Below are 27,045 nucleotides of genomic sequence, written 5' to 3' on the forward strand. Positions count from 1 at the left end.
GCCACCCAGCTACGCAGCAAGCTACGGAGTAAGAGTAAGATTTACAGACGTATGAGAATGGGAAAAGCCCAGAGGTAGATGGGATAATTTAAGGACAGCTGGCTAGAAAATAAGTCAAGCAAAGGCCAGGCATTGGTAAGTAAGACTAAGTCTCTGTGTGTGATTTATTTGGGAGCTGGGTGGTGGTGGGGTCCCCCCAAAAGAGTAAAAACAAACAAAAACAATAAATCTCCATGTCATGATTTGGGAGCTGGCTGGTGGCCCCAAAGAAAAAGACTGGTACAATTGTGAGTTCTCTGAAGCTTGAGGTATGTAGTATTTTTCTATGTACTCCTGTGTCTGCTGGTGGCATGGAGTAAGTTCTTAATGATTTTGACATATACAATGAACAAATGTTTCATTAATGAAAAATCATTTTGCGTCTGAGATGACTTGTTCAATTTATCAATGGGCAGTGGAGGAGGAATCTGACTTACAAGTTTCTTATGTTTGATTCTGAGTAACATTAGGCATTGTGATATTTGAATAGCACTGTTAGATTTAGGGGTGGGAGGTACTCAAAGTCAGCTGGGTCCCCAAGGAAGAAGCTGGAAGTGTTTGTAGTGGAGCTGGTGTCTAGGGGATGTAAAGAATTCTTTAGAACACCACTAGACTTCTACTCCATGTGCACAACATTTATTTAAATTAAATTTTATCTTTTCTATAGGAAGGTGTCTTTGCTGAATAAAATTTTTTTCTTTTTTCCTTTCTTCCTTCCTTCCTTCCTTCCTTCCTTCCTTCCTTCCTTCCTTCCTTCCTTCCTTCCTCCCTCCCTCCCTCCCTCCCTCCCTCCCTCCCTCCCTCCCTCCCTCCCTCCCTCCCTCTCTCTCTCTCTCTCTCTCTCTCTCTTTCTTTCTTTTTTTAAGTTTCTCGAGACAGGGTTTCTCTATATAGCTTTTGGAGCCTATCCTGGAACTCGCTCTGTAGCCCAGGCTGGCCTCAAACTTGCAGAGACCTGACTGCTTCTGCCTCCCGAGTGCTGGGATTAAAGGTGTGCGCCACCACTGCCCGGCAAAAATATTTTTTTTCTATATCATGCCTGAATAACTAAAAAATACGGAACAAAGGAGGGTAAGGCAGATTTAAAGCTGTTTTTCTTTCTTACACTGATTTTCTTTCCAAGGCATTCAGAAAGACTGCACCCCAGCTAAAGCGAAAAGACAGGGTGTATTCTTTTGAAGCTCAGTACAGAGCAGCTGTGACCACCAAGTGTCATTATTATTAAAACTCTTTTTGAAGTTAAACTAATAGTAATGGCCACGGGGTTAAAAAAAACGAATAATAATAATTATTATTATCATTAAAAGTTACAATCCCAGTATACCCAGTGAGTGGCAGGCACTTCTCACAGAATATCGTAATGACGCTTTTTACAACCAACTTCTAAATAGGAATTGTTTCTCTTTGAACAACCAATATTCATTGAGCTCAAATAATTTGGCGGCAGGTCCAAGATGTGAATTAGGAGTTTGCAGGGCCAAAAGGCAAGATGCTTGCACCAGGCGACTCTGAGCCTTTCCCGATCTCTCAGAATTCTGTCACCTGCCCCAGTGAAGTCAGAGTGGGTGAGCTGGGGAATCAAAGGGAGCTACCTAAGGAACTAAATCTAGAGTTGTTTAAAGGCAAAGGGACTTGGTTGAATCACAATCGCAGGGTAAGAGCAAAACTAGGTGGTTCCTCCAAAGGTAGGCGGGCGGGGCGGGGCGGGGCCTGGGCGGGAACGGGGAACGTGCAGTGGGGTGCACCGGCTAGGAATGCCGCCTCTCCCGGGCGAGCGAAGGTGAGGGGAGAGTGAGTGCAGACCCGACGGGTGCCTCCGTGTCTCGCTTCGGCAGCTCGTCCTCACCGGGTCTGCAGCACCCGAGGCTTCCGCCGCACTTGCCCGCGGGGGTGTCGGTGCCGAGCGGGCGGACAGGTGGCGCGCAGGCGCCAGAGCGCGGAGCGTCCCCCCTCGGAGGAGTGGTACGGCCCTGCCCGCCGCTGATCTGGCAGGCTGCGCGCGCACCCCGCGGCGGGGCGCGGGCCGGGGAGTCCCGGCCTCTGCGGCCCGCCTCCGTCTCCGCCGGTGCCCTCCTCCCTCGGCTCTGGTGCCGGGCGTCCGCGCGCTCCGCGGGGGAGGAGCGCGGCCGCGGGGGCGCGCCCCGGGACTCCGCCCCCCAGCTCCCCTCCCGGAGCCCGGGTGCCCGGCTCGCGCGGCTCGGTACGAGACGGGGACCTCGCGCCGCCCCAGCGCCCCCGCCCCGCGTGCGAGGCGCCGCGCCCTCCGGCCGCCCTGCCCGGTGCATGGAGGGGCCCGTTCGGATCGCAGCCGCCGCCGCCGCCGCCAGCGCGCGGGGGGATGACCTGGGGGTGGCTCTCGGAGCCGGCTGCCGCGCAGGAGGTCTGGGGGCTTAGCCAGCCCCGCGGAGAGGTGCGGGGGTCCCGCGGCAGGGTCCCCGAGGGTGGCCCCGGGGTCGCGGGCTCGGAGCCGCACGGCTCGGGAGCGGGAGGTCCTGGGGAAGCGGCGGCCAGCTTGCCCTCAAGATGCAAAGGGTTTGAGGTGGAGGGGTAGCTGAGGGATGCCCGGCCACCGGCTCACCGCCGCGTCCTAGGACGCTTGGAGCCACCTCGCAGGAGGAGGCGGGGTGAGGTGTCAGTGACACGCTGAGGTCTTCTTCGGAGATCTGCCAGGGCAGGTGGGGTGCAGCGTAGCAGAGGGCGCCGGCGCTTTTCCCAGGGGAGCCGTCTCTGTCTCCCCTCTCCATCCCCGCAGAGTGCCGGGGAGAGACAGTGATTTATGTGTAGGGAGAAGCAAGAGAAATTTCCTGCACAATGTATCTTTCTCTGCCTTCACAGACTCAGTGACTTCCCAGCCCCAGGGAGTGTATTTTTTTCCTTCTCTTCTGTAAAGCTTTCTGTGGCTCGCATTATCATTTACTAAATACTTTAAATACATCGCTATTTATTTCAGCCTGCAGCTTCAGACCTTTGTTGCTTTCTCTCCACTTTTAGGAATTTCAGTAATAAATCACCGAGGGGGGATAGATAGACTCCCTTGCCCTTCGCTTCATTGTTCTCCCTAACCCCACCAAATCAGGTGGAAGGCCCTCGAGAAAAGAACTCGCCACAGAATGCCTGCCTTTCCTCACGGGGACCACAGAGGGTGGCAGGTGTTTTAAGGGCAGACTGCTCCCCAGTTGGGCTGTCGAATTTAGGGAACCTCATTAACAGAAAGCTAGCCTTTGTGTCCTTAATCAGACACCTTGGGAAACAGGAGGTTGGACTAAAAGGTAACGTGAGATTTGGTCTCAGGCCAATGCTAGGAATGATGAAGAGGCTAAGTGACTTAATTCAGAGTCCATGCCTCACTGACACCATACCCCTCAGATTCCCACTGAACGTTTGGCATAGCTCAAGGACTGTCTGCCAGGAGGAGGTGGGTAGGGGGCTGGAGAAGAGGTGCCTTATTTTTAATGTAATTCTAGACATTCTGTTACATTTTTATAACTCCTCCTTTCCAGTTTACTTATAGATGAAAATGTGGGATATGGATAGTTTAACTTTTAGGATAAGACGAGAGAAAAATATTCAGACATTTTCTGGGAATTTTAAATTAGTGTTGAACTGGAAAGAATTCTTAGAAACTCAGAGGCACTGAATACTGTAGCCTCTGTTATGCACATGTTGAAATAAATTGCTACATGCTTTAAGTTATATGAGAAGGATGGAGAAAACCTGTTTCATTTTGTAAAGACGTGCCTTGGGTGTATGTTTGGCAGTGTGTAAAGGAGAAACGTTTATATTTCCATAAAGCACACAAATGTATATTGTTTAACTTTCTTGCAAAAACTCGGGTACAGTATTTGGGAAGTCTTTCTTTGAACAGTTTAATCACCTAACCAAATCAGTCACTGGAGGTGCTGTGCTATTGTTTGTGTGTGTAGTAACTCACTTGGGATGCTGTGATTGACTGCTGTGGTTCTCATCAGCCTCTGCCGTGCAAAGTACTTAAACAGCACCGACTTTCAAGCAGAAGTAGGAAGAATCTGAGGACCTGGTGTACACTAGTCCAACTTGTGTAGGCTGGTTCCTGCATCTCCCTTGCTTCTGGCAGGGTTTGCAGGTGGCTTGACGTTTTGTGGAAGGCGTTAACTTCACTTTAAGATAGGACCCTCCCCCGTCATCAAGGCATATATAGAGGAGTGCCCAGGGATAGGAACTTGTGTCATAGGGTGGTGCTCCACAAAGTCAGGTAAAATTTAATAACTGTTTCTTACGATTTCCTCTTATTTTTCCTCTGTGTGCATACTCTTAAGGTTCGCTAGACAGTTTCTTTTTTCTCTCTCTTCTTTCTTTCCTTCTTTCTTCCTTCTTTCCTTCCTTCCTTTCTTTAATGACAGTAGGGTTTTTCTTCTCTGGAGATGTTTCTTTTGTGAACATATAGACAAAAATTTGATGAATGTTTCTAAGTAAAATACTAGGGAAGTGATTTCAGGAATTAACCATTATCTTTGTGAAATCAAGGAAGGAATCAAGATTATAAAAGATAAATGAATTGGAAATTTGTTGTTTTAATCTGTGTTATTAGTTAACATCATGTGATCAGCATCTCTACTGTGTAGAATTGTAGCTAGGACAGTACATTAGACGTGTAGATGAATTGTCTACAGGTAGGCTTTCTTTAGCTTAATGATCTTAATACAAACAAATTAAAATAGGAATCCTGAGTCTGGTTGCTAACTGTACTGCCGTGAAGGAGTTTCTTCTTTTTCTTCTTCTTCTTCTTCTTCTTCTTTTTTTTTTTTTAACATTGTGCTGTTTTATTTGTTTAGTTTTTGACTGGTGCTTTTTTTTCCCCCAAGAGATTTTTACTCACTTAGATTGAGTTAGAAAATGTTACATTGTTTTTTATTTACACTTTTACATTGTGTCCAAACACTCCAGGTGATAAATTTGTATTGTGTAGGTGGCATGCACCGGCTATGTGCAGGAAGGGAGGGGTGTATTTGTTTATTGTTAAAATTAAGGGGTAGTATACAATAATATACTTGTCACTTTTAAAATACTGGGTTACATTGAAATGAAAAGCTGTGGTGTGTTTTTTTTTCTCTCCTTAAAAAAAAAACAAAAAAAAACCCTTCAACTTTTCTCTCATTGTTTGTGCACTTTCCCTCCATTGTCAGGCTTAAAACATACAGTATCATTGTCATCTGGCCCCTGAATAATGGTCCTGAGGTGATATTATTAATGTGGCTTTTTAAAATCAAACTAATTATACTTGCCTAAAAGAGCCACATGTGTGTGATTCTAGATGCCTGGTGCCTTTTGAGAGCCCTGGAGACAAGCTAGTGAATAGAGCTGAAAATTCATTCTGTATTTGATTAAATGGAACAGACTCGCTGCTCCTTACCCCAGCAGGGGCTGTGAGATCTCTTGATCCCCGAAGCGGCTCCTAGACCCTGGGAATTCCATTAGCGAGCACCTGAGGAATTTCTGCCCTGCAGTGCCTTTTTTGTATGTGTGTATGTGTATGTGTGGAGAGGGAGTAGAGCTGAGTAGAGATGGGGAGGGGGAGTGGAGGGGGCGGAGAGCAGGCTGCATTAGAAGGCTCCATATGTTAGTAGATCTAAAATCAAGGCATGACTTAACAGCTTATCTTGTAAGAGAAAAGCCCAACCCAAAGGCGGGCTGCTGGTGGGGACTTAATATAGGCAGGGCTGTGGTGATGTGCTTTTAGCACTGAAGCGAACCCTAGTGTAAGTACAGAGAGCTGCGCTGCTCTCCCTCTGAACACAAGCATATACACGTTTGCAGCCGTGGTGAGTTTTCTTTGAATGATCTTTGGATAAATATGTGAGATTGTATTACAGTGTGCTCTTGCCTGTAAGGGCTGGTATGTTGTGTAATGACTTAAAATTTGAGAGCAGAGTCGGGCTTTTATGGCATGTCGATTGCCTGTGCAAAAATGAAATGCTTGCTTGAATTGGCATATTTTAGTTTATATCTTTGTTTCTATCTGATCTTGTTGTGTTTCTTCTTATTATAGAATTTAAATTCATTTTGTCTCTCTTTTCTGTTAGCATTTTAAGGAATTCTGTTGGCCCTCTAGTATTTTGAGCCATTGCTCGGCAGACTTGCCAGCAGCCCCAAGTAAATGAAAATGTAATTTGCAAAAACATTCTGTACAATTTCTGGAGCAGATTTGTGGAGAAGCATTGGTGTGTGTCTCCTTCTGCTCCTTCTTCCTCTGCCATCCGTATAGCTTGGAAACCTATTTTTTTTTTTTCAGAGTACTAGCCCCGTTCAGTTCTTGTGTACTTTTCACAGAGGACGGGTTGGGGTTTGTGGGTGGTATTGCTAATTGATTTTCATCTTCCGAGAATGTGAATCACAATGTGAGCAGTTTTCAGCTCGCATAGAATGCAACGGGATGTTTGATGGCTGCTGTAATATATTTTAATGTTAGCTAAAATCATGTAGCTAGTGCAGTTCTTTCTTTCCCATTCCCATGAAGTACTGTGCCAGGTTCTCACAATACATGTTTAGAATATAAAGAACCCCCTTTGAGAATATGTTTACTTATTTTCCTCCTTCACCCAGGGCATGTCTTCTAAGAAGTAGATTAAACTCTGAAGCCAGCTTCTGTCTGAATTAACAGTTTAGTTTCTGTGTAATATCTTTTGATGGCCAGAGATAATTAAAAACAAACAAGCAAAAAAACCTTTCTATAACATTTTGTTCTGCTGTATTTGAGTTGGAATATGAGTAGGAACTTCAATTCTTGGATGCCAAGGATGTGTCTTTTAATAGAGAAAAAAAAGTGTATGCTGCTTACATTATTGAACTTGCCTTGCATATTCTGCTCATTCCTTGCTTGAAGCTGTGTGTTGACTTTTATTTTTATGTTACTGTAATAGAAATTGAATTAAGAGGTTGACATAGAATTTGCTTTTCAGCTGCTCTTACTGTTTATGTGAGTTTGAACAATGATCTTGACCTAGCCTTGGATCCTTTATCTGTAAAATGGGGATTAAATGGATAGGATATCTCCCCACTGTGGGATTAAATGAGTTAATGAAAGTAAAACATTTGGCAGATAGTAAAACTTCTATAAATGTTAGCTGCTGTTATTTTTATTGATTCCTCCTGTGCCTGTTAGTGTGTTACTTTGGCTTAAAAGGGATTCCTTTCAAGTTCTAAATAAGGAGGAAGTCTTGGAAGTTTGTAACAATGTGTCCCATGTAATTGCTACAACTTGATCTGTTAAAATTTTCTTAAATTTCCAGTTGAAACTTAGAAAGCATTTGGAAACGATGTGTGGAGCCTTTTCCAATGTAGTTAAAGGTATGCACAAGGGTCCACCCCTGTTTGCAGTGAGCAGCAAATGAACGGTTAGGTAAGCACTCACCTGTGCAGTCATTAGCTAGTCCAGTTGCGTTTCCTTTGCCTGGGAAGGCTCCTTGGTGCTCTTCCTCAGCCTTCCTCTCTTCCTGCAGGCAGCAACTGTGCTGATCAGTCTTGCCATGGGATACTTGCCCCTGTTCTTGAACTTGGAGAAATAGTCATACAATGGCGGTATTCCTGCACAACTCCTTAGGCCCGTGCGGTTTGTCCATGCTATTGTGTGCAGTGCTTAGTCATGCTTTTAAAGTTGCTACAGAGTCTTTTGTGTGTTTTGAAATTTATTTTATTGCCTCTTGGGGTATATGGTCATTGACAGAGAAAAGAAAAAATAACATTTCTTCATGAATTTTTTAGAAAACCAGATCCCAGTGGCTATTTTAGAAAAAATAACCATGATGTCATTTTTTTTAATGTAAAACTGAATTGGAGGTAATTCTTTTACCTTCTTTCCAATTCCTTATGAATCCTCTGATAATACATTTATTTTCTGTTTGTTTTTTAGGAGGTAAAGGAAAGGGCTTCAAGATAGAGAGAAAGGAGGACGTGAGATAGTGTATTATCTTCATGTTCAGGACTAAGCACCTGATCAATACTTAGAATTTGGCAGAAATAACCACCAGCTCATCTATAGTGTCCTGTTTTTTGAGTTGAAAATGTAATTGCAGAATGCTTATATATACATACACATGTGTTTTTGTGGAGATAGTTTTTTTTTTTTTAATTTTAAAAAGGCCTATCAAAAATTGAGGAGCATAGAGCTAAGATGTTATGGTCTGGGTAGACTTTGAAGAACAAGGCCACACACTTTTGTTGTGGAGAGTTTTAGCCACTGTCTGAACAATCGCCGTACATTGAGAAACTGTTTGTGCTTTTTGAAATTCCTTAATATGGGGAATGAAATTTATCTCACAAGCAGTAAAACAAAAAACAAAGTGATAGCGATGGATATGAAGTTTTTCTTTTTCAAAATTTGTAGAAACTATAGTTGAGATGAATAGCTTATACTGTGTTATTAGAAATGTTGACTGAAGGTTTTCTGGATGTTTTGCTTGGACATTAGCCATTGTTTTTTCCTCAGGAGACATTGTATTTTTCAGCATTTGTGAGTTTATTAAATCTTTCTATTCATAGCTTCTTGACACAGGTCATTTTTCACAGACAGTCATGGGTAGGAAAGGGTCCCCCCTGACTCCCAAGGAGCCTGTTATGGCCAATATGTCATTAGATGTGGGGACAGCTGCAGTGGCCATTTGTGACTCATTTTTTAAAAATTATGTTTTAGATTAATTTTTGGGGTTATGAGTGTTCTGCTTGCATATGTGTGTGTGCTCTTAGAAGAGGTGATTAGATCTTTGAACTGGCCATCACCAGTGGTCGTGAACCACCATGTGGGTGCTGGGACAGACCCCGGTCCTCTGCAAGAGCAAGTGTTCTTCCTCCTGAGTGGTCTCTCCAGCCTGCATCTTTTTTTTTTTTTTTTTTCCCTGTAGGGGCACTTGTAGATGTAGATTGTATTCCAAATGAAAGACCTGTCCCATAAATGGATCCACCTCATGCAAGGTCATGCTGTTTGGAAGGCTGTGAGTCCTTCTGGACTATTCTAATGGCGTTTGCCAAGGATGATGTGTAAAGAATTTCATATGTGGGTGAGAGACTGGACCATTGACCTCTGAGGGCCTTTGTGGAAACGCCAAGGTTCCATGAAATAGATTTTCATGCTGTAGCTTGGCCACATACCCATCATAGCATAATTCTAAAGGAAGAAAATATGTCCTATTTCCAAATAAATACATTTTCCCAAACTAACCCTGTCTTAACATTGGAGCCTGCTACCTGAACTGCTCTTTGCATTTTAAGTATGATTCCTAATTTATTAGTAACCATTATGTCAGTTATTTTCTGTCTTTTGGCAATTTTTATTGTAGGGAGAATAGGGACCTGTAAGTAGGCCTAGGCTACATAGTGAACAAACCAAACCAAAATGGAGATACAGTGGGTTTTCTAACAGTTGGATTTATCAGTATCAGAAGTGATTACTTGGTAAGGATAGTGTTTCTGTCAGTCTAGTTAATATTCATTCTCTCCTACAAATTAAATGTAAAGAGTATCAAATATTCATATTGTCTTCCCATCATCCAAACTTTTCTAAACTTCAATTTCAAGAGAGAAAAAAAGGCCAACACCAGTGACTTAACAGCAAAACTAATTGGGATTGGTCTGGGGTCCACTTTTAGCTGTGTGCATAACTCCTCTCTACAAAATGGCATTTTATATTAATAATTGGTATTTAGAATAGTTGGCAGCACTGTGTGATCTTGAATCATCAAAGTAATATTTTTTCTCTCTTATAAAACAGGAAAGTATATTTAGTTTTTAACCATGTTTAAATTTAATTTATTATTATCATTAGTGTGTGTGTGTATGTGTGTGTGTGTATGTGTGTATGTGCGTGTGTACGTGTGTGTGTGTGTGTGTGTGTGTGTGTGTGTGTGTGATGATGTATGCAGCTGTGGATTCTGGGGCAGAACTTTGGTCAGGAGGCTTCCGTTGCCAGCCCTTTGACCTGCTGAGCCATCTCCAGCCCGAGTTCCTACTGTCCAGTATTTATGTTTGCACACAGCTGCCCAGCCCCCTCTCCTGGAAGCAGGTCCTGTTCATTGTCTTTTCTCTATGGCTGTTGCCTTATCCCTCCAGCTTCCATTTCAAAATTCAAGACAGGGGGAATGGGGAATAAAAAAGTGAGGGGACTCTCCTAAAAATTAAACCCCAAAAGAAATAAACTCCATGACCCTTTCCTAAACAGCTACTAGGTCATTCCCATGTTCCTGTCTTCCAAACATCATCATTTGCCTCAGTAATGATGATGTTCCTCAAACCTAAGTCTGATCATGTACCTGCTCCCCATAAAAATCCTCAAGTCTCCAGCATTTTTATAAGTTTTCCTTTGTTTTAATTATGAGTGAGTCTATGCATGTGAGTGCAAGTGGACAGAAGAAAACCTCAGATCTCCTGCAGCTGCAGTTACAGGTAATTGTGAGTTGCCTGACAAGTGCTGGGAACCCAACAGGTCGGTCCCGTGAGTTTTCTTAACTGCTGATCCAGCTCTCCAGCCCCTGAAAATTTTGTTTGTTGTACTAGGGATTGAACCTAGGGCCCCATATGCACTAAGCTAATGTTCTACCACTGAGCTAGGATCCCCAGTGCCTGGATCTTTCCGGGGAGTGCACAAGATCAGTTGCCTACCCAGTGCTTATGCCACCCCCAGATTTGCATTCTGTGAATGCACCATGCTTTAATTTCTTGCTCTCCCCATCTCCCCCCCACTCCCTTTTATGAGCTAGGGTCTCTTGTGGCCTAGGGTGGATTCAAACTCATAAACTTCTGATTTTCCTGCCTCTACCTCCCAGGTGGTAGAATTCCAGGTATGTGCTACTATGCCTGGGTTATGGGGTTCTAAGGATAGAAATTCGGGCTATATGTGTACTAGGTAAGCACTCTTCCAACTGAGCTACATTCCCAGCTTGGTGTTTCTCTCTTTCATGCTGGGAACATGACTCTCTTAACACTTAGGTCATAATTGAATCTACCTTTGTCAGACTTGTACTATTAAGGACAATGTAGGTTCCCCCCACCATCTCCCATTCTTACCCTACTGATTATCTAATAACTAAAATGTCTTGAAAACCCTGATATACATTTGAATGCTTGGGAGAATGTCAAAGTATAAATTCTAGTTTGGTAGGATGGCTGGAAGTCAAAAATTTCCCTTTCTAATAAGCTTACACATGTTGTTTGTTATGGTTGGGATCTAAAGTGTGCCCTCCACCCTAAATTCATGTGTTGAAGGTTTGGATCACGAGGAAGCTAACTTTATCAATGGGTTAATTCATTAATGGGTTCTTACCGATTGGGCTATGAGGAGGCAGGGCCTAGTTGGAGGAAAGTGGGTTGCTAGGACATGCCTTTGAAGAACGGAATTCTTGGGATCTACTTTTCTCTCTCCCTGCTTCCTAGCTGCGAGGAGGTCAGCAGCCTCCTGTGCCATGGGCGTCCACTGTCATGATGTCCTGCCTCACCTCAGGCCTGCGGAGGCTGGGCTGGCCACCATGGTCTGAAGTCAGTGTGCCAAAGTGAATCTTTCTCCCTTGTTTTCTCAAGTGTTTTGTCTTAGTGGTGAGGAACACAAGGTAGAGCGCCAGGAGTAGCGGGGTACTAGGCTCTTCCCTCTAGATCTTTGAGTGATCTCAACCCAGTTTTTCTTATAAGAATCAAGTGAAATCAGATTTTCAGTGTCAAGTCCAGGGAAAAATCACATAGCTGCTAATCATGAAGATGGAAGAGAGTTTCAGAAAAACAACAAAATATAGCTAAATGTTAGGAACTGTGGAATATCAACTCTTGGTACTCTGATGCATGTCAGGTATTTTGAATAGTTTAGCAATTTTATGTATTTAAAATCCGTTTTTGTTCTGTGTAACATCATTAGTGCCTAGGGAGCTGAGGTCATGTTTTGCTTGTTTGTGTGTTAACTGGTTATTATTACAGGGGTTCCCTTGAGTGTGTAAATACCAGGAAATACATCCTGGCTTCTGTCTCTTTGCCAGGGAAATTTCTGACAGTTACTGGGCTTTCGTGGCATCAGAATAACTGTAATTAGTAGTCTCTGTTTTATAATAATTCTGTATCTGTTCAGTGAGTAATTGTACACATTGCCTGGCTGGAGGTAAAATTGGCAAGGGAAATGAATGTTTAATGGATAAAATACTACCTTATCAGGCCATGAGATTACTGTAGTGACATCAGAACTTGGCAGCCCTTTTTAGTCCAGTAAAATGAAAAAAAGGCATCCTGATCTGGGAAGGAGACATTCCCCTGCCCATTTCTTTTGGCTGCTTTTCCTGCTTCTGGCCTCGGGGAGTATGTATAACAAATAACAACATGGTGAGTCACACACATAAGAAAGAACAAGGGGGGTGAACAGTTTTAGCTTGAACAGAAGTACTTATCACTCACCTATGTGTCCGTTGTACCCAGTTCCTGTCACATTGGAGGCCCAGAGGGCAGCCACGAGAAACCCCCACTCACACAAGGGCTTCCTCCTCATGGTTTAACATTCTGGAACTGGGGGTTTGGGAACGTGTGAGACGATGATGAGCTGGTGAAGGCTGAGGCCAGGGACGGAAATGGTTTTCAGTGGTTGGCCTTCTAGCGCCTCACCTTTAGCTTCAGTCAGCCTCGGGACTAGGAAATTCCAAAAAGAAAATGCTAAGTACTTAACAGCTTTAAAAATTAGGATGGAACCACATTGAAGGCTTTACTACTGTGCTGTGCCCATGACTTACCTCATAGGTACATCCTTCTGCAGGATTGCCATTTTATTATTTTTAGTATCAAAATGTTCATTTGGTGTGTGTGTGTGTGTGTGTTCAGGTATGCATGAGCCATGCCTGTGGCATGCATGGAGGCAGAGGGCAACTCAGGAGTCTATTGTCTTCTACCTTGTGGGATCTAGGATTGAACTCAGGTCTTCAGTCCTGTGTACAAACCCCTCCACTGGATGAACTGTTGGTGTCATTTTCCGGACCGGGTCTTGCTGTGTACCAGGTTAGCCTCTGACTTGCATCGGCTCGCCCATCTTCTCCCTGGGGTGGGGCTTCTGGAGGCTTTAGGACTCCATTTTAGAGTAGTTGTTGAGCCTTCCTTTAAGCCTTGGAGGCCATGCAGAAGGAAATGCGCGCTGCTCTGTACTGAAGCACACACATTTGTGCCGAGATGGCACAGATAGGTCAAATGTCTTTCTCACTCAGTTGTACACATGTACATCCCTTAATGTTTTCAAGCTATATTCTGATTGGATTGGCTCTAGTTTCTAAATTGGTGTAGCCTTATTTATATTTATTGAAAAAAAGGACTTTAAAAAGATAATGCAAGTCCTTTTTGAGGTTATAACAAAAATAAACAGATCCTTTTTCTCCCTGGGTCTGATTCCAAGCTCTAGTTGCCATATTTTAAATTATTTTGTAGTTTAGTTGGATTTCTTCCTTAAAATAAATTTTATTAGTCTTGCTTTGAATGTCATTATCTTGAGGACTTTCATATAAATTTCATCATGTGTTTGAGCTAAGTTCCTTTTCCTTCCTCTCCTGGCTAGCTGAAGTTCATTTCGAGTCATCTGAAGACTGGTTGTTACCCCTGGTCTCCTATGAAGCTGGCAAACACAGTTGTCATGATTGGTTATTCCTTTGGTGTTTGAGGATGTATTTTAAAAAGAGCTATTGTCATAGTGGTTAGGTCTTAGAATAATTTCCCATTTGTTGCTATGACAGCAGCCGCAGTGGGGTTTTCAATAATACAATGCAGCTTGTGGAGGTTTGCTATCTGGCCTTTGTGGCATCACATAAATTTTAGCTCAGGGATTTGACTATGTGCATATTACCAACGTTAACAGGAATCTTCCAGTTAACTCCCAAAGTAGGTTTCCTAAATGTGAACTTTGGGGAAGTCCAGACAAATGTGCTCTCCCTCATTCTTGGAAATGATCATAAATATTATTTCAAGGGCTCTCTCAGTGTGGTACTTCTTAGTTTGAGATTTTCTTCCCAATATATAGTAGATTACTAGAGAAAAGATAAGGAGGTGGCCAGCCCCATAAGCAAAGACTATAATATTTGTCTAGGTTCTTTTTTTCTTAGCTAGCTGTGTATATGTACACACACACACACACACACACACACAGAGAGAGAGAGAGAGAGAGAGAGAGAGAGAGAGAGAGAGAGAGAGAGAGAGAGAGAGAGAGCATATTTTACTAGTTCGAAACATTAGAGATGTTAGCAGGCATGGAATCAAACCAGGAGGTCCCACATATAAAATTCTACAGTTCTTCACCAACCGAGAGTGAGAAACTGTTTTGAGCTGTTCATTTGTACAAATGCAGTTCTTTTTTCTCTTCATGTTGAAATGTGAGTTTTCAGGGTGAGCCTGGGGAGGGGGGTGCTTTAACATTTAGTAGGCAAACAAGGTCCCCATTTGCTTGTAAAGGTTCTTTCTCATTCACTGAGAAAGACTAGCGTCTTTTGTGTGTTAATTCACCTAGAGTGAATGCTGCCTGTGCTCTTGGGGACTCCAGCAATAAATAATATGTGACAAAGAGTAAAGTATTGCTTTTGCAGAGCGAGGCTCTTGTCTGTTGGGGTGCCCTGCAGACTTAGGAGAATGGTGCCTCTAGGAGATTGGGAAAGAGAAGTCCTGACCTAGTCTGGGCATTGCATGCACACAGACAGACAGGCCGAGGAGGAGCTACAGACACCCTGTCCTCAGCCCCCCTGCTGAGCAAGTACAAACTCTTGTTTTCTAGTTCTTTTTGTTCCTTATATAGAATACATTTCTCCTGCCCCTTGTTTCTGATACTGATCATTTCTTAAATAACCTCTGCAGAGCCCCTTCTACTATACACAGTATCTCACAGCTGTCCTTTTCTTTTTCATTCTCTACTTCTAAGAAATGCTTGAGATGATAAAGTTTTTGGGAGCAAGGAGTCCTGAAGGCCATCTATGAGCACTGGTATCAGATGCAAAGGTTTTGATCTAGTTCAAAGTCAGGTGGCCTTTCAAAATCTCCCTGTTGAGTGCTGGAAAAGTGTTATTTGAAATTTCTAGCTTTCTTTTCAGACTTAATTTAGGTTGCAAGTGCAAATTTGTATGTGCTTAGTAATAGGTAAAAATTGTTAAATTCTATGCTTCTCTTTTGTCTTTGATAGTTCTAAACCACAATTTCTACATTCTAGAGTTGATTGACCTAATGGAAAACACTGAAATGAGTTTTGCTAAGCTAAAATTGACTCCTGGTGTCTTATATTTCATTTCCTTGCCTAGTTTTTGGATCCTGGCTTTCTAACTTTTTCTTTGAAACAGAGAAAATACTTGGACGCTTAGACACTTTTTTACACTGTTATCTTGGCTGAATGTGCAGCTTGAAAGGCTTTTCCAGTTAGAGTAAAAGCAAAAGCAAAGCGGACATTTTAGAAGTAAAGTTCATTTTTTTTCCTTTATGTTTTTGGTTATGGAACAAACGCAATCTCTAAATTCCTATGTTCTGTCTCTGATCTTACTGGTTATTCTCTGGTATTCCTTGTATCTGAAATGTGACTGGTGATATTGAGACCAAATTTTGCTTTTCATTTCTTGGTTATGTGAGGGGTTTCAAGCTTCGTAGATTTTAAGTAATTCAGTATTACTTTGGCCAGTTGTTAACAATTTCCGTTTTGTTTTTTATCACGGCAATGCTGGCTAAGACAAAAGTCAGTGTTGAAGCATCTCACCATGTCTAATTTGTGTTATTTTGGGGTAGATCATCAAAATACTCATTAACTGCTTAGTGACATGGTTTCGAATGGTTGGTGGCCAAATTGAGAAGAAGGGAAAAGCAGATATCCTTAGGGCTAGAAATTGCCCTTCTCCTCTATTGGAAAAGGCTGGGCTGTATCACAGCCCAGTGCGACTCCCAGAGCGAGGTGTGAGGTTGTTTATTTTCACTCCGGAGATGTATATACTGCAGAAGGAAAACTCTGGCCTGGCTTAACCTAAGCAAGTCATTACTTATCTACGATCTGGCAGGCAATTTGATTAAGGCTGACAGAGCTCATATAATATCAGAACCAGACCCTCCTGATGATTGATGATGCTGGGCTGTGAGGATTTTATGGTTTTTTGTTTTATTTTTTTTAACTTGAAAATAAAAAAAAAAAGCTGAACAAGAACTAATACTAATTCTGATTTGTATTTGCCAAGAATAAATTGTCTGATATAATTTTATCTATAGTAACTTGTATTAATCTGGTTGCTATTTCTTAGGTGGCAGTTAAACGTTTTTAGAATAGTGTCTTAGTTTTTGTCTGCAGGTTAGTGACTTTACACTGTTTCTGGTGCCTTGTGCATGGTAGGGCAGGCTTGTATTCTGCACTTCATGTAGCTTCAGTCTTTTACTTGAGATCCTGCTCCTAGCATAACATCTTTAACATGGATTGCTTTGCTATTATGTATTCCTTAGTGTAATGGGATTAACCTAAAAAAGAAAAAAAAATTCCTTCATTTTCTAATAAAATTAAATCAATTTGGGAGTGTTTAGCTTTAAGGCATTTTCAACTCTTTGCTTTCCAATTACAAGAAACCAACTTGACCTTTGTAATAGCATGTCTGGGCCATGGAGTGTAACTGCTGGATTCTGTGCTGGCCTCTGGGTTCCATGTCTCATTCCCATTGACACTGTGTGACAGGAATGTGCCGAATGTTCTACCTGCCTTCCTCTGCCTAGAGAGTTGGGTCCAGCTAAGGAAGACCCTCCCTCCATCCCCCATCCCCACCACACACAGGAATCCAGGCTTTCAGGGAAGCATAGTAATTTTTGTAGTGGTGTTGAACTTGTACTCTGGAGAAAACATTGTACCACAATCCTACCAATGCACAGGCTTTAAGATATCCCATTTGGGGCCTATAAAGGAGAGGATAAAGCTTGGCTGTATTGCATTTATAGAGTTTTCATAGGGTGGTGGTCTTGTGGCTTTGGAGTTGGGTAGCATTTACAAGATTATTTTAGAGTTTATAATCTCTGGGAATGCACATCTTGCATTTTTGAAAATGTAATTCTTGCTTCATCTCCTAACACCATTCTTAACCCAAATTTGTGAAGATGTGTGTGGTAGCCCTTCCCCCTCCATCAGTAACTTAGAGTTACCACTGGGGATGTGCCATAAAAACCAACCAGGAACTACTGACCAAAACAGTTGAGTCTTTCTTTTCTAACGCTGATCTAAATACAGCATTTTAACATCCTAATTTCATACTTACTAATGAAGATGAAGTTTGTTCATATAAATAGATCATCAGATTGATACTGCCTGTACCTACAGGAAATAACTAAATCTTCTCTTGTAGATGTATGTTAAGTTGGCAATGTGGCAGATTGTTTAATAAATGTACTTGATTTCCCTTAGATATTTACCACATTCAAGACTGAGAAGTAGGTGTTGGCAAGAAATAGACAGATGGACACGATGATTTTAGGATTTATTGTGGTTGGGATTTTACATGCTGAGTCATCTTCCTCCTGGGGGCTGGCATCATTACTCCACAGAGGACTTAACGCATCTTGATGCTTTGTGACTTGGACTACATACAGTTCGTTATTATCAGAAACCTGGCCATCGTGTGTGATCAAATCCTACTAGTTAGCCTGTACTGAACATCTCTGTCATAAATCTCTACACAAAGACAGTCACACCTGCACTGTGGCTACAAGGCCTTGTGGAGCAGTCCTGATGTTGGCGTGTCCATTTATCCGCTGCGGTTCCTTAGCCTCCTGGTGACTCGTTTGTAGACTAGTGATTCAGGTGCCTTATTGTTGAGTCTCTTCCTCAATGCCTTTTGATGACAGTTCCTCTTCAACCTGTTTTCACTCTGGCCTCTGGAATTTCTTCAGTATTATACGCTTCACTAATCAGTCATCTTGGCGCCCGTCTTAAATGATATGTAACGAAAATGTTGGCTATGAATTTTTAGAGATTGATGTAAAATAGACAAGGAAGCACTGGCATAAAAGTCAGTAAAGAGGAAAATATGGCTCCTCCCTGGAAGACAGAGTTCAGTGGTCAGAGCGTGAAGGCCACGGCTCTAAGGTCCCATGATGTTGGACCGTTCTTACTATTTCTTGTTGGCTTAGCAGAATGTTTTAGCATTGGAAATCAGTAGTGTGTCGACTGTGTCGTTTTCAGAGAACACTGCTGCGGGCGGTTCTTGCAGTCTAGGTTTATGCATTTGTCAAGTGTGTGAAGACTCCCTTTGTGACAGCTGCTTCCCTGTGTCGGAGTTCGTGGTGAGCAAAACAGACAGGAACTCCGTAGCGCGGAGCTGACAATGCGGTCAAACTGTGCCCACTAGAAAGTGGCTTTTAAAAGCTCTTTAGTTTTTAGAACAGGTTCATGGACAGGTGAGTGCAAGGGATAAGGACTTTTCACATACTCTCCTCCTCAGCCTTATTTGTGACCTGAAAATTGTCTGCCTAGGTTCTTCATTTCCTTGTAGCAGAGCAGGGCAGGTAAGAGGCCTCTACTTTCCCCTTGCGACGTATGTTCAGCTACATTTTTTTTTTCCCCCGAGACAGGGTTTCTTGGTGTAGCCTTGGCTGTCCTAGAACTTGCTCTGTAGGCCATGATGGCCTCGAACTCACTGAGATCTGCCTGCCTCTGCCTCCCAAGTGCTAGAATTAAAGGCGTGTGCCATCATTGCCCAGCTGTCAGCTACAATTTTTACACATGAAAAGTCAGATTAAAATGTAAGTCAAGGCCATGGTTGAGGAAAGAAAGTTTAAAACCCCCCAATTTTAGAGCAGTGTGTAGGGAGGGCCTTATTTGAGTTGAATGTAGGGTTGGGTGTGGTACATCCCTGCAGGTCCATGTCTGGCCGATTCGCTGGCAAAGGTAATCGTGAAGGTACAGGAGGGGCTTCGGGTATGGCAGGTTCTTCATGAGTGGCAGAGACCTGTCCTATCCAGGAAAGCAGTGGAGCTGACATGGGGCCGAAGGTCTGAGAGTCTAGAGGGAACCAGGGCAACTGGTCCATAAAGATGCTGTCTAGCGGTTCAAAGTGTACTGATTTTAGACAGTGGAAACCCAAGTCTTTAGTTGCTTCTTAACATTCATCTTCAAACCAGCTTGGTTTTTAGTGATAATTTTATACTGATCCGGAGTAAAATGAGGAACAAAGCAAATAGCCAAGACATAAAACGATTGCTTCTGAAGCTACGTTCTTTGTGAAATACTTCCCACTTGCTTTTTTTTTTTTTTTTTTGTCTTGTTTGGATGAAACAATCATAACAGGTAGCAGTTCTTAGTTTAAAAAACTGATACCGCCTGGCAGATTGTGACCCTCAATCACAGGACACAGGTGGTGTAACATTTCTCCCTGCCCCCACACTATCGTCATCTCCCGCAGTGCCCAGGATTGCACCCATGACCATGTTCATGTTAGACGACTGTCCCGAGACAGCCATAGCCTCAACATCCAGGCCTCTCCTTTTTTTTTTTTTTGGTTTTTCGAGACAGGGTTTCTCTGCGTAGCTTTGCGCCTTTCCTGGAGCTCACTTGGTAGCCCAGGCTGGCCTCGAACTCACAGAGATCCGCCTGGCTCTGCCTCCCGAGTGCTGGGATTAAAGGCGTGCGCCACCACCGCCCGGCCAGGCCTCTCCTTTTTAAATGTGATGATCAACATCCCAAACCCTGGGATGCATGGCTGTCATGTACGTTCAGAAGGTCATCGACACAGCTGATGTTAGGATATGGCTTCCTGGCTGGTTTGTAGGCCAGGTGTTTGTCCACGTAGGAGATGCATGTCAAGAATGTATGATGGCTCAGTGTCAAGTTTGATTCTGCTTGGCGCCAGGTTTAAGTTGCTTTTTATCCATTTCCAGCAGGAACTGCTGGAGAACTCGTCTAGTTTTAATGGCATGCTGGTTGTTCTGTATCCTGAGGTTAGGAGGCAAGCTCCTAAAAAGCCCCTCTCTATAAAATAGTTGCTTTTTAGATGTTTTATTAGTACTGCTGCTGGTTATTTTAATTAGCAGTATGTTTTATTTGCACCCCCCGGCCATTTGAGAAAGATTGTAATTCAGATAAACAAAACAATATCTGATGTTCTGGAACACCCACACCTGCCATCTGGGCTTCACCCCTGAGCTGCTTATGTTGGCAATGCAGCCAGCAGAGAGAAGGGAGGTGATGGTGGCGTGATGAGATGCTTCAGATGCTGATTCCTGGAGAGCTTGATCCCTGAGTGTTTTTCTCCCCTGCTCTTCATTCTAAAAAACTAATATCATTTGTTTTGATTTCTTTTATTAGCGTGTATTGGTTGCATATATTAATGTGGTTCTAGGTGTTACTTCCGTATACACATGTGGTGTACATGGATTAAATCCAGTTTGCTTTCTCCCACCTGAGTCGTTTTCAAATGGGTCGTGTTCTTTTATTCAGTAATTCCCTTTCTAAAGATAAGTACTACATCGCGAAAAGAGCTTTGTTTTCACTGTATACACATTTCTGACAGTGTTTGCAGAATTCTGTGAATGCTCATTGATGGTTTGACTGTGTAGGCACGCAGAACAAGGGAATCCTCCACTTAAGTTCTTGCAGTGAAACCAGGAACTTCGTGTCTCTTATTTAAAAAAAAAAAAAAAAAAGCAGAAAAACTATTATTTGTTTTATGAGTAGATACGTATACTCACTCCCTTGTCCGTGGAAGCACGGTGCTTCAGTTTTAGGGTTAATGTTTTGGTGGATTGGGCTTCTCTCCCCTTCTCCTTCTCTCCCCTTTTATAAGTGCAATGTCTGGCATGTGCCAAGGACGAGGCAAGATAGAATGTGAGAGGTGCATGCAGACTTCCGAGTTCTCTCTTCGTTTAAGTAGATGCTTGTTACAGAATTCTAAGGCTGGAAAAATGTGGAGCTTTTTTTTTTTTTTCCTTTGCAGAGAGAACTTAACGCCACACTAAGTTAGGGCATGTTCCCTCTGAAAAGTTTTTTTTTTTTTTTCCAGTAAAAAATCAAATCATTTGTGCCTGTGTGTGATGATGTATGCACATGGATGTGTGGGTGTGGATGTGTGGTTGTTGTCTCCTTCCACCTTTACTTAGGTTCCAGGAGCTGAACTCAGGTGGCCTGGCTGTGTAGCAACTGCCTTTACCCACTGAGGTATGTTACTGGTCCCTGCCTGAACATTTCTTTTGTTGTTTTGTTTAAGAAATTATTTTGCATTTCTCTCTCTCTCTCTCTCTCTCTCTCTCTCTCTCTCTCTCTCTCTCTCTCTCTCTCTCTCTCTCTCGGACAGCCTTTGGGAAGTCAGTTCTCTCCTTCCACTATGTGGGATCTGAGACCTGGGGATTGAATTCAAGTTATCAGGCTTGGTGGCAGATGCCTTTCCCCTCTGAGCCATCTTGCCAATCCCTGCCTGAACATAATTAAGGAAAGGGGAATATATCAGCTTAGATTACCAACCAATAATTTTGTTTTAAAATATTTACAAGTGAAATTCTGTCCTTTTTTTTTTTTTTTTTTTTTGAGACAGCGTTTCTCTGTGTAGCTTTGGTGCCTTTCCTGGATCTCACTCTGTAGCCCAGCTGGCCTCGAACTCACAGAGAACCGCCTGCCTCTGCCTCCTGAGTGCTGGGATTAAAGGTGTGCTCTACTGCCGCCTGGCTGATTTTTTTTTTTTTAAACACTAAAAATGTTTGAAATTCCACTGATTATACGAGTGTTAATGTGAGAGATGTAGCAGTTTAGGAAACAGGGTCTCTATTATGTTCTACTTTATTGCCCCATCCCTTTCCCATCCTTTATTTCTGAGGTCCTTTGACTACTTGATGGGGTTTAAATATGTGCTCAGAGCTCACTTGCTGGGAACCTAGTTTCCAGTGTAGTGGTGTTGAGAGTGGGCTCTCTAATGGGTGGTTGAGCTCTCACTAGTGGTTAGGTGTGTGAAAGCCCTGCCCTCATGGATGGACTAGAGTCACCCGAAGGTATGAGCTCTCACTAGTGGTTAGGTGTGTGAAAGCCCTGCCCTCATGGATGGACTAGGGCCACCCATAGGTGTGAGCTGCCACTAGTTTGGTTTTGGTTGACGCTGCAGAAGGCATCTGTTGCCCCCTGCTGTCTTGCTTTCTGTCACAGAATGATTCAGCACAAAGACCCCACCAGATACCACACTGATCTCTTGAACTTCTAGCCTTCATCACTGTGAGATCCAAATAGATCCCTGCTCTTTATGGCTTACCCAGTCTCAGGTATTTTGTTATAGCAGCAGAAACAGCCTTTTTGTTGTAAAAAAATATTGAAAATTGTTTTTTTGTTAAAAAAAATTTTAAATGTGTTGTGTTGTGTGTATGTGTTTGTGTGTGTCTGCACACATGATGTATTCATGCTGGGGCACACATGTCATGGTGTGCATGTAGAGGTCAGAGGGTGACTTTCTGGAGTCTCTTCTCTCCTTGGACCTTATGTGGGTTCCAGGGACCCATCACACTTAAGTTGTCATGTTTGTGTAGCCACCGCCTCTCCCTGCAGCGCCACCTCCCTTGCCCTGACCCTCTTTGTGGTTGTTAGTCTACAGATTGCTGCCCCATTCATGCCTGCGCTTAAAATAATGGGTTGTATCAAGAGATGTTGGAAAGGTTAAATTAGCAATCAAATCTATGGCTTTCTTGCCATTCTAAAAAACCAACCAAACAAAAAAAACGTTGTAAGTTAAAAAAAACTCACTATAAAACAAAAACCCTTCATGTTATACATGAAAGTCAAGAAAGTCAATGTGCACTGACATGTGAAAGTATATTCTACAAATGCACGGCATGCCTGATCCAGTACAACTGTGGAATACCAGTAGTGGATGATAATTTCAGAATTATATTTACTCTCATAAGTTCTAAGAAACTTAGAGTTTATTTATCATTCACTGGATATAGTATGTTAAAACCTTTTATATTCTTGATTGTGTTTGAAATATCCATTAATGAAAATATTGCATCATGATATCGAAGTTGAGACTTTATGGGGTTAAACACAGGTATAATAATGAGAATGATTTTTGTGCTTCGTTTATACATTGATGCTGAAAACAATAGAGAATTTTTAGAAAAGGTTTGCACCAAGTAGCATCATTGGAATGTTTGTCTTCCATGTTGGCCCCTGTGTCTGTATGTGTCTGTGTGCAACACGTATGTCTTGCCTCTGTATCCAGGCTTACATGCTTTGGCTACCCTGTGTATTGGTCCCCAGTGTAATGTTTCAGTGCAATAGCCCTTGGTTGGTTTAGGTTGAGCCTGACAGAGTTGTTCCAGCAAATTATGCCTCATTTCTTGTATACAGGCTGGTCCTATGTCATTGATGACTTCTCAGGCTTTTCTGGTTGGACCTGGGCTTCGTGGTCTACAGTGCTATATTTACAAAGACACTGTGAACTTTAATTGGCCTGTTTTCCTATTTTCTTGTTCATCAGTACATTATAGCCTGATCATTACTTTGTTTTTAACTGCCTGTGATGATGTAAGGTTTTCTGAAGTGCAGGTTTTCTTGGTATGGACCACTGTAGGCTTTTATTTATGTTTAGACTCATCAGTCACGTTGGGCCCGTTATATACTGACGAGGTGGTAATCTGTGATTGACTTGTATGTCAAGTTTTGAATGAACCTTGAGAGCCCTATTATCAGTGCACAGCTGCTCATCCGTGGTAGAATGGCAGGTTTGATGAAGCAGTGTCTGACCTAATTCTCATCACTAAATGGAGCAAAGAAATCTAGGGTGCTTCAGATGTCTTGCATAGTCAAGTTTAAAGGTGAATAGATAACCTGAAACTAAGATCAGTATGTTCTAGATTTTAGAAGACATATAACTCAACAGGTAGAGAGGCGTAAAAGTCACCGCGGCAGATCCATCATCCGTGGGCACTGATCCAAGTCTGTAAGCAGCCAAGGTACTTTTCTTGGAATTCTGACCCTGCCCCTCATTTGTTCTTTCATCAGTGCTTGTATACACTTCATGGAAAATAGTTTCTCCTTAAGCCCCTCCCCCCAGTTATTAAAATGAAATCTAAACCCAGTGAGGGTCGTGTTTTGTAACTGCCCAGGGAAATTCTTGGCTCAGTGCATCATTTGGTCTAAGTGAAGCTCTGGGCTTTTAAACAGCAATATTAATAATATTACCTAACCATTTCTTTTTCAACCCCTTCCATGTTCCTCCTTCTCATCCCCTACCAAGGAAGGCTAGCCAAGTGTCTGATGGCATCATTACCACAGCAGTCCGATCTAGTTTAGCTAGTTCTTAGCAAACTTAAAAAAGAAAAAAAAATCCCCTGCTCTTTGAGCATTTGTTTTGCGGTTACCATAATTCTGTTATTTTTTCCCACGAAGCCAATGCCAACAATAAACTCAAATCCACTGAGTGGTGCATTTGTGGCAAGTGTTGACTCTGTAGTATTGCACAGTAATTCCTTGGAATCTGCTGTGTTTTATCTTTTCAGCGATCTTTCCCAAGTTGCTTTCTTAGCATTCCACCATTTGTATGCAGCTTTGCTCTTAAATATTCATAACCACCCTGTGCAGTTCTTGGTGGTTGCTGGAATCATCTGCTCTCCATGATTCCTGGATTCCTTTGCTGAAGAGCCGGAAGAAGTCATCTGCTAGAAAGAGTGGAAAGGAACTCTTGATGTGTCTTTTTAAAAAACACACAAATATTGTGAACAGAGCCTAACCCTGCACTCAGAGCTTCTTTTGGTGTCTAATTAGGACCACATTGATGCCTGCTGCAGCTGGCAGCCCCTGGCTGTCGCCTTTTTTTTTTTTTTTATTGTGACCCTTGATCCCTGTGACCTTTCCTGGGGTTAGTCCTAGGCCCTTTCCATTGTGTCAGTGCTGGAGTGGCTCATGTGGAGTTGATTATTTCTTTGCTCACTTGGCCTTTTTGGTGCCACCACTCCCACGTCACTTCCATTTTTCTCCCTCCACTCTTGCTGGTCCTCGGTGAAAGGAAACACTTTGGCAGGCAGCAGGGCCGTTTGTGTGTTTGACTGGCCCTGCTGAAACCTGGGGGAGGTGGAGGGAAGGTTGAAAAACCTGTGGGTGCCAGCCTTTAAGAAGAAGGTGGACCTGAAGGATGGCAAGGTCATTGATAAGTGTGCAAGGATGGCACTGTATTTCATACTTGGGAGGGCTTGAGACTCTCCTCTGAGATTGACAGATTCCTTCTCTACGCTCCAGGCTAGGCAGCAGGTCAGAGGATAAATACATCATTGTGAGTTGCACACGGCTGTTTTAAGGGATGCTTTAGTTTGTAAGCAGACCCCCTCCCGCTCCCCAAGCCAGAACAGCAGACTGTTAGATCATGTATTTGTTGTGGCTAATAATGATGCTATGTTTTTTTGCTTCTTCTTGCCTCACCCTCCTTCAGTCCCTCTTGTAAAACTACTGAAAGATGAAGGCCAGCTGCTTTCTCATTTTGTGAGACCTCATGTACCCAGCAAGGAGACTCACCCATCGAAGCCTTTAGTCATTATGAATGAGTGACAGTTTGGGGATGTGGGACATGTTTGACTACCTAGCTCATAGCACCTTTTTAAAGTACATTAGAGGTTGGAGCCGGGGATTGAGCTTGATTTAGTGACATTTCAGGACTGATTTTTTCTTTTTAAATCAAGCCTGTTCAGTCTCATCCTTGGGTAATCGGTTCTGCCTCCTCTTTTTTAAGTACTCTTCCAGCAGTAGCCTTGCTGGGACTCTTAGTTTTGAAAAGGGAATTCCTGCTTCTTCAAATGTAATGCCCTCTCAGGATTCAGCCTGAGGTACCCTCCTCTATTGGGCCAGCAGTTTGCTGTTGGCCTCCACAGATCCCCGTTCTGCTGGGCCATCAGCTCTCTTTAGAGTCCTGCTTACATCCAACTCAGCATCTCCACAGGTACACCCCATTCCCCGCAGCACCTTCCAGACAGGAAGCACAAAGGCCTGCTGTTTCTCATGGATTTCCTGTCTGAGAGAATGCAGACCATCTCCACAGTCACTTGTCTCCGTCAGAACTGTAGACAGTCACTTCAGGTCCTTCTTTACTGTCTGAGCAGCCAGGAAACAGGAAGTGGATAGATAAATGGTTCCGGGGATGTCTGAGAGGCGCATTTTTTCCCAGGCCTGATCTCTTGTGGACTGTTTCCTATCAGCTTTATCTTTTACATCATTTAAATATGTCCAGGTCTTAGGGATTTTCAAATCCCTAAAATTTCTGACAGTTTCTCGAGTGCAAGTTCCTTTCTCTTTCATACCAGCCTCCCCTAACCCTTCCAGAGGTGCAGGTCTGAGCATGCCCTAACCCTTCCAGAGGTGCGGGTCTGAGCATCCATCCCCTAACCCTTCCAGAGGTGCAGGTCTGAGCATCCATCTCCTAACCCTTCCAGAGGTGCAGGTCTGAGCATCCATCCCCTAACCCTTCCAGAGGTGCAGGTCTGAGCATCCATCCCCTAACCCTTCCAGAGGTGCAGGTCTGAGCATGCCCTAACCCTTCCAGAGGTGCAGGTCTGAGCATGCCCTCTCCTGTAGAAAATACACCTTCTCTGTTGAATACCTTAATGTGATTTTTATATAATATAAAAATTATACATATATATATAATTTTTTGTTTTTTCTCTAGTTTCTGTGTACCTGGGTAACTTCCCTCTCTGGATATAGTACTCCACCCCCATGCTCCAGCCCATGTCTTTCCTTACTCTGTATGTAGATTCTGTACACACACTGTCCGTACTTTCTAGAACCCATCCTTTCATTCCTTCTCCCCACTTGACCGTTCTCTCCCCTGCCTTGCCTAATTTATTAATCTGATTTCATTTAACGTACCTTTTGCTTGTTGCGTGTCCAGCCTTTTTATTCTGGTGCTGTGTTCCTGCTCTTTTCTCAGCTGAGCTGCAGTTTACTTCGGTTCAGGGCTACTCCATCCTGGTCTTTGTGCTTCTCACAGCATCTCACCCAAGACGTCCTGTGTGTGGACTGATCAGTTCAAAGAATGCGGCTACAAGAGACGGCTTCATAGGAAACGATGTTAGTGTCTT

General features: G+C 43.1%; 1 protein-coding gene across 8 annotated transcripts in view; it reads left to right on the forward strand.

Moving 5' to 3' along the window:
• The first annotated feature begins 1,799 nt into the window (after positions 1-1,799).
• Positions 1,800-27,045, forward strand: part of Cdon (cell adhesion associated, oncogene regulated) — a 92,739-nt gene continuing 67,493 nt past the window's right edge. For 2 of the 8 annotated variants that reach the window (XM_006979790.4, XM_015998420.3), the window contains exon 1: positions 2,286-2,449. The gene's annotated coding sequence lies outside the window, so the exon portion shown is untranslated. Of the gene's footprint in view, positions 1,820-2,216; positions 2,240-2,285; positions 2,450-2,538; positions 4,271-5,678; positions 5,838-27,045 lie in introns of those variants that run through there. The other 6 variants (XM_076575987.1, XM_076575986.1, XM_076575988.1 and 3 more) reach the window with 6 other exon arrangements.

Source organism: Peromyscus maniculatus, chromosome 7 (assembly GCF_049852395.1).
Source record: "Peromyscus maniculatus bairdii isolate BWxNUB_F1_BW_parent chromosome 7, HU_Pman_BW_mat_3.1, whole genome shotgun sequence".
NCBI classification, from domain to species: domain Eukaryota; kingdom Metazoa; phylum Chordata; class Mammalia; order Rodentia; family Cricetidae; genus Peromyscus; species Peromyscus maniculatus.